Here is a 10510-nt window from a genome sequence, read left to right on the forward strand (position 1 = left end):
AAATTGAATGAAAATCCTTAAATCACATTGTATAATGTGCACTATAAAATTACAATGAATAAATTCTGGATAATGTAAAGTATTGAGATGCCAGCAGAGTTCGCAGCCGGGAAAGGTTTTCTATTTCCCCCTGGATAACTCACTATGCAGTACGAAATTATCTATTACAAACATTGTATAAAAATAGGAAATTTGGTATGAAATTAGGACAAATATGTTAAAAAATTAACTCACATTATGCGCGTTATTTACATTCTAATTCTATTGTTTTTTATTTCATCTTTTACTTAAATGCAACTGTAAATGATGAATTTTAAAAAACACTTTTCACTGATATTTTCAATATAGGAATAAAAAATAAAATTAACGTTAGTAAAGAAATAGAATGGCTAGATTTACATTTATCATTAGAATAAAATGAACAAAATTAACGCTAGTAAAGAAATTGAAAGGCAAATTTATATCATTAGAATAAAAAAATTAAAGTTAGTAAAGAAATTGAAAGGATAGATTTACATATTTAATTAGAATAAAATGAACAAAATTAACGCTAGTAAAGAAATTGAAAGGTAAATTTATATTATTAGAATAAAAAAATAAAATTAGAGTTAGTAAAGAAATTGAAAGACCGAGCAGCATGTCAGGATGGCCGAGTGGTCTAAGGCGCCAGACTCAAGGTAACTTGTCTCTGTAGAAGAGATGTTGGGCGTTCTGGTCCTCATCTGAGGGCGTGGGTTCGAATCCCACTTCTGACATTACCTTTTTACTCAATCAGAATGTGGATCAAAACTCCGTGGATTGTTCAGACATATCAGATGAACAGATAAATTCTTTAGTTAACTTCAAGTTAAACGTCGATGATTCAGTGGGTTCGAATCCCACTTCTGACAAAACCTTTTTACTCAATCAGAATGTGGATCAAAACTCCGTGGATTGTTCACGTGTATCAGCTGAACGGCTAACTTCTTTAGTTAACTTCAAGTTAAATGTTGAATATAAAACATACTTTTATAACCAAATCCGTCCGTTGATTATATTATTTTATACAAAGTTTGTGTGAGTTATTGAAAAACTATTTGAATTAGAATCAAAATTTGATCTGATTAAAGTAATAATATTATATATAAGCGTACAAATAATAATCGCAACAAATGTCGTGCAGTTATAACACTCTCACTAAATTTCAGGCTTATTAAAAATTGACTGGAATTTTCCTGAAAAGGCTAGGGTAAAAAGCTGCTAGCACAAAGAAAATGATTTAGAAATTTCCCCATTTCGAAGCAGAAAATGAAATTTTTCCTAAAAAATTTGGTTTAAAAAGCCGCCTTCACAAGGAAAGTCATTAACAAATTTCCCCATTCTGAAGCAGAAAATGTAATTTTTATTAAAAATCCGGTTTAAATTAAAAGCTGCCTTCACATGGAAAATCATCAACAAAATTTCCCCATTCCGAAGCAGGAAATCGAAAAGAAAGCACAGCCTTGAAAAAAGCAGGAGTACAGCTGGTGCCTCTGAAATATGACGGCGTTTGAGGCATGTTTAAAATTTTTTCTTCCACAAAGAGGAATTTCGTAGGGAAATTAATAATTCCTAATGGCGTTCATGACAGGCACATAATTTATAACAGCCGGGAGAATAACTTAATTAGAGCGTAAAGTTATATTATTGAAGAGTTATTTGAAAAAGTTTTTTATTATTAAAGTTTCCTGAATAGGCATCATTTGATTCCAGGTTTGTAGGCTCCTGGAAAATACCATACGGAATTTTCGTTCATTTTCTTTCATAAAGATGAATGTATTACGAATGCATTTATCAAACAATGATAAATGCAAGTTCACTGCATTTTATTACTAATTTCACTTCAGACTATCCATTTAAATTTATTAAAAAAATAATCACGAGGAAACTAAATGTATTCTTAACATCGCAAATCTTCATTGCCATTTATTATTGAATCTTTATTGCTATTAATATTGTTTAATCTTCATTGTTTTTTTTCGTTTAAGAAACAATTTTCTGTCCTAGGATAATAGCACGGTTAAGGAAACGGTTAAGGTTTCAATAATAACCAGTGAAGTGATCGAGGAAAGAATTCTTAAGCATCAATTAAGCGTCAGAAAATATTTAAACTATAGATTGTTTCAACTTCTAGCCTTAAAAATAATTAAGAGAGCATGTGTAAAAAATGGCATCGCAGGAGAAAAAGTAAAAAATATAACTCAGTACTCACTGCAGTGAGTGACGGAGAGCGCATTTTCTCGTCGACGAAAACGTGAAGTCTCGGACGGACGGACAGACAGACAGACAGGCTGACGGACAGACAGACGTACGGACATGACGAGCACAATAGCGTCTTTTTTCCATAAATGAGAAAATGCGTTAAAAATGTCATGGTATAAGCGATAATGTAAAAAAAAAAAGATTCCATAATTTTCCAAATTAAATATGGAACCTGACACAACAAGGCACACAATTAATAATAAAATATTATAATCTGGACCTTCAACCTGTAAACTACGACGTAAAATTTGGTGAAACTCCATATATATAAAAAATTTCAATCAACTTCCGCTATTTATAAGTGCTTAAGATCCTTCCGATTGAAAAAAAATACTCGGAATATTTTTAACCGCAATCGATTTTTGCAATTATTTCATAATTTTTCGTAATGAATTTGCATAAAGCGAAGAATGCAATTTTTCCTCAACGTAAGAGGCTTTCCTTTTCGATTCCTCATCGACATCGCAAGCTGCCGACCTCCGCAATATGTGAATAATGGCGCCCGGAGCGTGCTTTTCATTCCGCTGCTTTCTTGCTTTGATCCGCGGTATTCGGCCGTCGTTCGGAATTGGGCAAGAAAATCCGGATTACGAAGAAAAATTTAAAAACATTATTCATATAGGAGGATCAATATTCGTGGTATTGACTCTGAATCTGTCAAATGAATGACTCTGAAGTAAAATTTATAAATTGAATGAAGCTTCGACAGGATGTCATTGAATATAGAAATACCAAGTGTCGATGATAGCTCACTGTCAGAAAATATATAAATTAATTTATTAATTACTAAATTTAATTGCTACTTACATAACTTTAAGAAATGCTCAAAGCATCTATTAATAGTTAAAAAAATAATCAAAAAAATTCATTACCCATACCTATTAAATTTCCTAACAAAGCGAGCTCATATTTAAGTTTCAAGATGGAATTAAGCGCAAATAATATGTTTCGATGAACCAAAATCAGCGAAATGTTAACAAATGTGTTGGTTTTATTAAACAAAAGTGAGAAGCGTTCATCATTTAAGGTTCTCACTTCCTAAATCAAAATCTAACCAATCAGTCAATTAACTCATGCGAATGAATCTAACACGACTTTAAAAAGAAAAAAATACACGTGATCGTCATACGAAATCGAATCATTTCGACCTCTGATGAATCGGCCATGAATTTCGTGAGTGTGTATATATATAAGTCGCGTTCATCTCAATTTGAGTGGCCTCGTTAGACAGTCTAATTAGCGAAGTGACATATAAGAGCACTTCTGCTTCATTGCCGTGCGCAGACAGCGACGTTGGTTTCAATTATCCTCATTCCAGATGGTCGTTCATGGGGAAAAAAGTTCATTAATTGTCTAATATAAGACGAACAAAAATCAAATTGAAAGTATTCTGATTAGTATATAATAGACGTCTATAATAGACGTCATATGGGGGTCATTTGATTCCTTTTGGGGGTCATTTGATTTTAATAGACGTCTATAATAGACGTCTAATCAGTCTAACTCACTTTAGAAATAGGATGTTTACTATGTACAAGCAAGTTACTAACTTAAAAGCTAACAAAAAGTAGTCAAATATGTTAAGGAACGTAAGATTTTCTTTTATTTATGTCGAGAGATTTTTCGGCTTCAACTTTCAGCGAAAATTAGCACAATTTATAAACTTCTTTTTATAATTATTTTATATCGCCGTTGTTTTTACGAGTATAATAATATGTTAACTTGATCAAGTTTAATGCAAAATTACCCCATATAACATCGTAGGCTAGTAAATAAGCCCCATATATTATATGCAACTATATATATATATATATAATAGTATTATTATTATACATATAATATATTATTATATATATGCAACTATATATAATAATATATAATAGTTGCATATATTATATGCAACTATTATATGGAAATAGAAAAAAAGCAATGCACAGCGTTTAAATAAAATGCCTGATATAAATAACGCCATATTAGAAAACATTTCAAACACACAAAAATATTTTAAATGATGCAGCATTATCCAAGCTTCGCATTTATTGGGAAATAAATGTAAGTGATAGTGTCTATTGTAAAAAATGCAATAGAATGGATTCTGCCATTGGTTTTCAGTAGGTAAAAATGATGATGCTTCAGTAAATTAGTTGACATAATAGTGTTGTCGTGAGATTAAATTTTTTTATTCATTAAAAATATGAATTTTGAATACTCTGAGCAAAGCGCTAACAACTATCCATCAAACATAGTTTCTTATATAGTCTAGAATAAATCACACAACAAGTTAAAATTTGCATCAGTTTATTTCGTTTTGCTGTCATTTAAAATACCAACAACTAAAAATTAAATGAACCAATAATTTTGCTATTAGATATACTAAAATCTAAGTAAACAAAACTTTAAAAATAAACTTTTCCTAAAAAAAAACTTTCCACAAAACATAAAATCTTTCGTGCGGAATCTAGTCAGACGGACGCGTGTCGAATTCCCAAATGACGCGAAGTGTCAATGAACGTCGTCAATACAAACGACATTATCGGTGTTCCTGCAACGAAGGATATTGGCATCGCATGACAAGACTAGAACTTCGTAATTTATAGATAAGAGACGAGCTATGTCTGACGGAAAAATTATACTAGGATGAAATGTCACGTTATTCTCTTCTCTATTTCAGAATAACGTGTCACGTAATTTTAATTTTTTAAATCTGATGTTATTTTTATTAGATCATGTGTCACGTTATAAGGCTACTTTTATCAGAATAACTGCCATGGTCACATAGCTGTTACTTTAATCAGGATAACGTCTCACGTTATTCTGTTATTCTAATCAGGATAACGTGACGCTATTCTGTTATTCTAATCAGAATTACGCATCACGTGTTCTAGCACGCAACAAAATTCATCACAGAAATTAGCAGAGGTTGTTGCTCGTACACGCAGCGACTGATGGTTACAGTATCATAAAAAATTAATTAGTTAATTAATCTGATCTCGGATATCAAATAAATAATTTGTATGCGTCTGTTCTCCGTAATAAAGCAAACAATTTCTACGCATCTTTTCTCCGTAATCATTAAATAATTTGTACGCAGCCTCGCTCAGCTGCGTACAAATTGATGCTCGGGGACGGCATTAGGAAGCTGCGGGACGCCCGAGGCTGCGACATTCTGCGTCACTGACACACTCAATGAAACTAGTGTCACTTTGTCAGAATAACGATGCACTTTTTTAGCGTATTTTCTCATTTATGGAAAAAAGGGGGCTATTGTGCTCGACATGTCCGTCTGTCTGTCTGTACGTCCGTGACTTCACGTTCTCGTCGACGAGAAAATGCGCTCACTGTCACTCACTGCAGTGAGTACTGAGTTATATTTTTTTTGCTCTTGAGTGGGTCAATCTGACCCATTATGGCCCAGGAAAGAACATATCTGGGCTACGCAAAGAAAGTGTGTCATTATTTGGAGAATATGACACATTTATTTTGCGCGTGATCTAATAACGCGCTTTAGTTCTATGAGTAAATCCATTCGAAATAAGAACGACGATACAAGTTTATTGCTTTCTATGCCAATATCAGCATTTCCAACAAAGAAATATTATTAATGTTTAATTTCTAAAACGGTTCTATGTCAATATGTGTGAAAATTTTCAATTATGTGAAAAATTAAATACGCAAATGTTAGTCACAGAAAAAAAAACGTAATCATGAATAATAAATAAGGCCTGGAACCCAGGTAGCCTTACAACCTTATAACCCCGGCACACCAGAACTCTGGAAACCATGGAATCTTATAACCTTATAACCATATGTACCCAGAGTAACCTTGGAAATCCATAATTTTAAAATATTGGAATACCGGAATCCCGAAAACCTGAAACTCTTGAACTTTGGAGCCTCCGCCGAACAACGTATACAACTTATTATTTTGGCGAGATTCGAAAATGACAATTTCTGCATTTTGCTCAAGCCGGATCCANTGAGCTGCATTAGGAGTTTCATCCGGAATTTCAACCTTCATGAAAATGTTGATAATAAATTTGGTCCTCGATTGCGATACTTAATTTTTGTTCAACCTTTATTCTAAATCAATTCAGTCGCTATTCTAATTGATAGCGACTGAATTATTCATAAATCATAAATCATCGACTGAATCATAACCTTTCACGAATTATTTTAATTTCTCGAGGGATTTCATCACGTTTTAAAAAAACGAATTAAATTCCTTGGATTTTTTGTGGCATTATTTTTTACGGGGAATTTTGCATCAAGTTGGAACTTACTACGACCTCAGTAGCTCATAAAATAGTCAGGTTTTTAATTAAGAAAAGAAAGTCCATGCAGCGGCCCATTCCTGTACGATGTCACAAACAGACGATCACTGGCGGGTTGATCAATAAAACGGAGTCGTCAGGGCAACAGGGACAGTTGGGTTCACATCATATATGTTAGTAACAGATTATTGTGAGCGTTGCAGGCCTGGAAATGATGGAAATATTTGTATTATGAATAAAAAAGCAGTAGTTGATAAAGATGATAGCGATATTTAGCGAGGTTCGTGGATTATGGAAAATAATAAAATGGTTGATCCCACGCAATACATGTCGCAGATATTGGTACTCCTCAGCATTAGCACTCTAAACACAGCAAACTTAATCCAATATCCATTTAGTATCGCTCGTGGTCTACGTGGTTCTCTACAAGACGATTGTTCGGTAATACGAATTAATCTGTAATGAATTCGTGCTATAAAATATTGTCAACATTAATTTTAATAGTTCGAATAGTTTACGCATGGCCATCAATTTGAACATTATATTTTTCTTCAAGAAGTTGTGCATTTTTTCATCGTATTAATAAATACCACAACTTTTTGGACAACTATCGACACAGTGTTTGCTTAAAAAACTTGAACCTATGAATTCACCCGACATTTTTTAACGTTTTCAAGCCGGATTCAAGAACGAATTTTTCAGGGGTACGAGCAAGCTACGTAATAACCGTTCTCTGTCGTCACTTTTACGTCTCTGTAGGCTCTGTAACGTCTCTGTCGTCTGTCATTTCTGTTACGTCTCTGTCGTCTTTGTAACGTCTCTGTCGTCTGTCATTTCAGTTACGTCTCTGTCGTATTTGTAACGTCTCTGTCGTCTCTGTTACTAAGAACAGTCAGACAATCTGAGCTTTTTTGTCAGGGTGTGGAGAAGACCTGAACGAAATCCTAGCATCTCGGTGGCGACTTTTGTTGTCGTCCGAATGATATTGTTTGGTAAATCTCTTCATTGTGGGGCTCGTGCTCATCGGTCTTTCTACGTAGGAAGTCAGCGAGAAAAAATACCCAGATATTGTTATTTGAAATTGTTAATTATGTATTGTATATGTTTACTCTATTGCTCTTCACCTAGTTTCTTCTTTTGATCATGAGCCATCGCGAAATGGTCGGACTAAAAAAGCTTCAAAATGAGTCAAAACCAAGTTCGACTAACGAAAAACCCTGGACCGATAGACATTAAATTTTCATTAAATGGTAATTTTTTTTCAAGCGGTCTTGCTGGATAATAAAGATTGTTGTAAAAATCTCGAAGTTGCGTGAGAAAGTCTCGTGCCAAATTTAATAACACTCTGAGACGCCGAATTTAATAAATTCAATAAATGCATTTAATTAATTAATTTATTTATTAATTTTATAAAGGCTGCGTCTCAGAGCACAACGCAACTCGCACATAAACGCAAAGTTTCAAAAAGTAATTTATTTATCGCAGCGAACATTATTTTTTAGGCACAGATAAGGTAATAAAAAAAGATAACAAGAGTTAAAGATAGATAGAGATAAAGTACCTCCATCGACTCCTTAAAACTGAAAGTGAGATAGAAAAATACGAGCTTCAAGATTGCGAGTGCATTTTCCTGTTCAATTTGGGAATTTGAAGCATGAAACGAGAATAAAATTAAAAAGACTCGACCGTAGAAAGAAGACTAGATTTAGAAGACAACGAATCGTAGAAGACTAGACTATAAAGCAAGGGCGTATAATCGTAGAAGACTAGACTATAAAGCAAAGGGCGTATAATCGTAGAAGATTAGACTATAAAGCAAAAGCGTATAATCGTAGAAGACTAGACTATAAAGCAAGGGCGTATAATCGTAGAAGACTCGACTATATAAAGCAAGGGCGTATAATCGTAGAAGACTATAGACTATAAAGCAAGGTCGCATAATCTTAGAAGACTAGCCTATACAGCTAAGGCGTATAATCGTAGACTATAGAGCAAGGGCGTGTAACCTTAAAAGAAGCTGGGGCGGTTAGCATCCTTCTTTTATCCAAATTTAATGCGAGTTTGTGTGGCATTAATCATTTGTACTTCATTCCAGCCCAGGAAATTTAGTTTAGTTCTTTTTAAGAGCACAATGCGCGTAAAATTTGATCAAAAAGCCTAAAAGAGCAATTATCTACTTATATTCTAGCGTCTCCGAGCACGATATCAAATTACAAATAAATAATTAGTCCAAGGAGACAATAGTTTGCTTCAAATTCAAAGATTAATATTCTAGCGTCTCCGAGCGCGATATCAAATTACAAATAAATTATTAGTCCAAGGAGACAATAGTTTGCTTCAAATTTAAAGATTAACTTTGAGCTTGCAGCTTATTCTTCAATACAATCAAAGCCGAATCTATAATTGCGTATTTTGGTTAATTCTAGACTTCCTACCGGTTATAAGACTATACATACAATAAACGTTAAGAATACCTTACCTGGAATATACAGTCTTTTCCCGATAGTTTTTAATAATGTAATTTTATATGCATTCACTGATATGTGCTAGGTAGTATCGGTCTCTTGATCGTAGGTGTGAAGCGCCCGCGGGGTCTCCAATATTCGGCCCAGTCAGAATAATCAATGGATCATATTGTATAAATTGTGACACACTTTCTCAACCTCAGCAGGAGCAAATTAAACTATATTATTAATTAAACTATATTCGGCCCAGTCAGAATAATCAATGATTCTAATTTGACGTTTAATCAACACACGACAACACCGGTACATGTACCAATATAATCTGTTAAAATCGCCGCCTAGGTTCACCAAGATTTTAAAATAACAGAACGCTAAGTAAATCAACTGAATTCTCATCAAAGAAGTTTCGGTTACATTAAGCTCTATCGCCAGTTCAAACGTTAGAGAATAAAAGTTCAATCACCAGAGAAAAACTAAGTTTACACGAAGGCCATACATACCTCAATACCGAAAAGCCGATCATGCAATATGGTTGAAATGGTTGAAAACTAATGTTTCACAATATACTAGTGTCCAATTGAAGACATTACTGCATTGTCGTTGTTTGTTTAATTCTCAAATTACAAATAAAATTTTGTGACCTGTGAACTAACAAGATAATAAACATGCTGAAAATATGTCAGGTATATGTGAAGGTCTTCCTTAAGTAGACTTTCGAAATTTAGCGTCGCTTGCCTACGAACGCACTGTTAGAAAAATTACCGTTAACGGTACTACCGGCGTTTCAGTGGCCGGTCGGCGCGTGAAAAGAAACACCGTGTCGCCGTTTTTATTCTAATTTAACACTACAAATCCGTAAAACATCTGATAAAAACGGCGAAAAAGTTTATTTTCACGGGGCGACCTGCCACTAGAATGCCAGTGGGACCGTTTTTTCACCGTTTTTTCTAACAGTGCGGAAATGCTCTCTTGAGAAATATAATCTAAAAAATGAGCCGGTGTGTCTCGAGATAAGGCTTCATGACATGCATCTTGAGGGCCTTGATAATGCTCTCAAAACCTCCAATAAAGTGTGCATATAATTTTCAGTAAATAGCCTGAAAAATACTGATAATAGGAAATTATTTTTACAAATTTTTGCATCATCTCGATAACAGAAACTGAGAAATCGATCCGAAGAAATAAGCTAAATGAGCTACACTCCTTGAATCATGAAAAAAAATTAATGAGATATGATCAACCTATCATGAACAAACTAACTAAAAATTTAATCAGCAAATTCATCATAAATTTTGACAATACAACACATCTGTAGTTTTTGATGAAGAAATTGCAATAAAATCTTTGATCGATATATTCTAAGCGTAAAAGATCCCCATGCATTGAAAAACATGAATCAAATCGCTTAAAGACATTACAAACTTCAAAATGCGTAATTTTTACGTCGAAAATTAGAGACTATAGCATCGTAGTCCAAACTAAATAATATATAAT

The 10510-nt window shown here is 33.6% G+C and overlaps 1 non-coding gene across 1 annotated transcript; it reads left to right on the top strand.

Moving 5' to 3' along the window:
- The first annotated feature begins 639 nt into the window (after nt 1–639).
- Trnal-caa lies at nt 640–755 on the top strand. The gene is made up of 2 exons: nt 640–677; nt 710–755. It is a non-coding gene; the product is annotated as a tRNA-Leu (tRNA).
- Nucleotides 756–10510: the final 9755 nt, after the last annotated feature.

Source organism: Hyalella azteca, unplaced genomic scaffold, assembly GCF_000764305.2.
Source record: "Hyalella azteca isolate HAZT.00-mixed unplaced genomic scaffold, Hazt_2.0.2 contig2499, whole genome shotgun sequence".
Classification (NCBI taxonomy): domain Eukaryota; kingdom Metazoa; phylum Arthropoda; class Malacostraca; order Amphipoda; family Hyalellidae; genus Hyalella; species Hyalella azteca.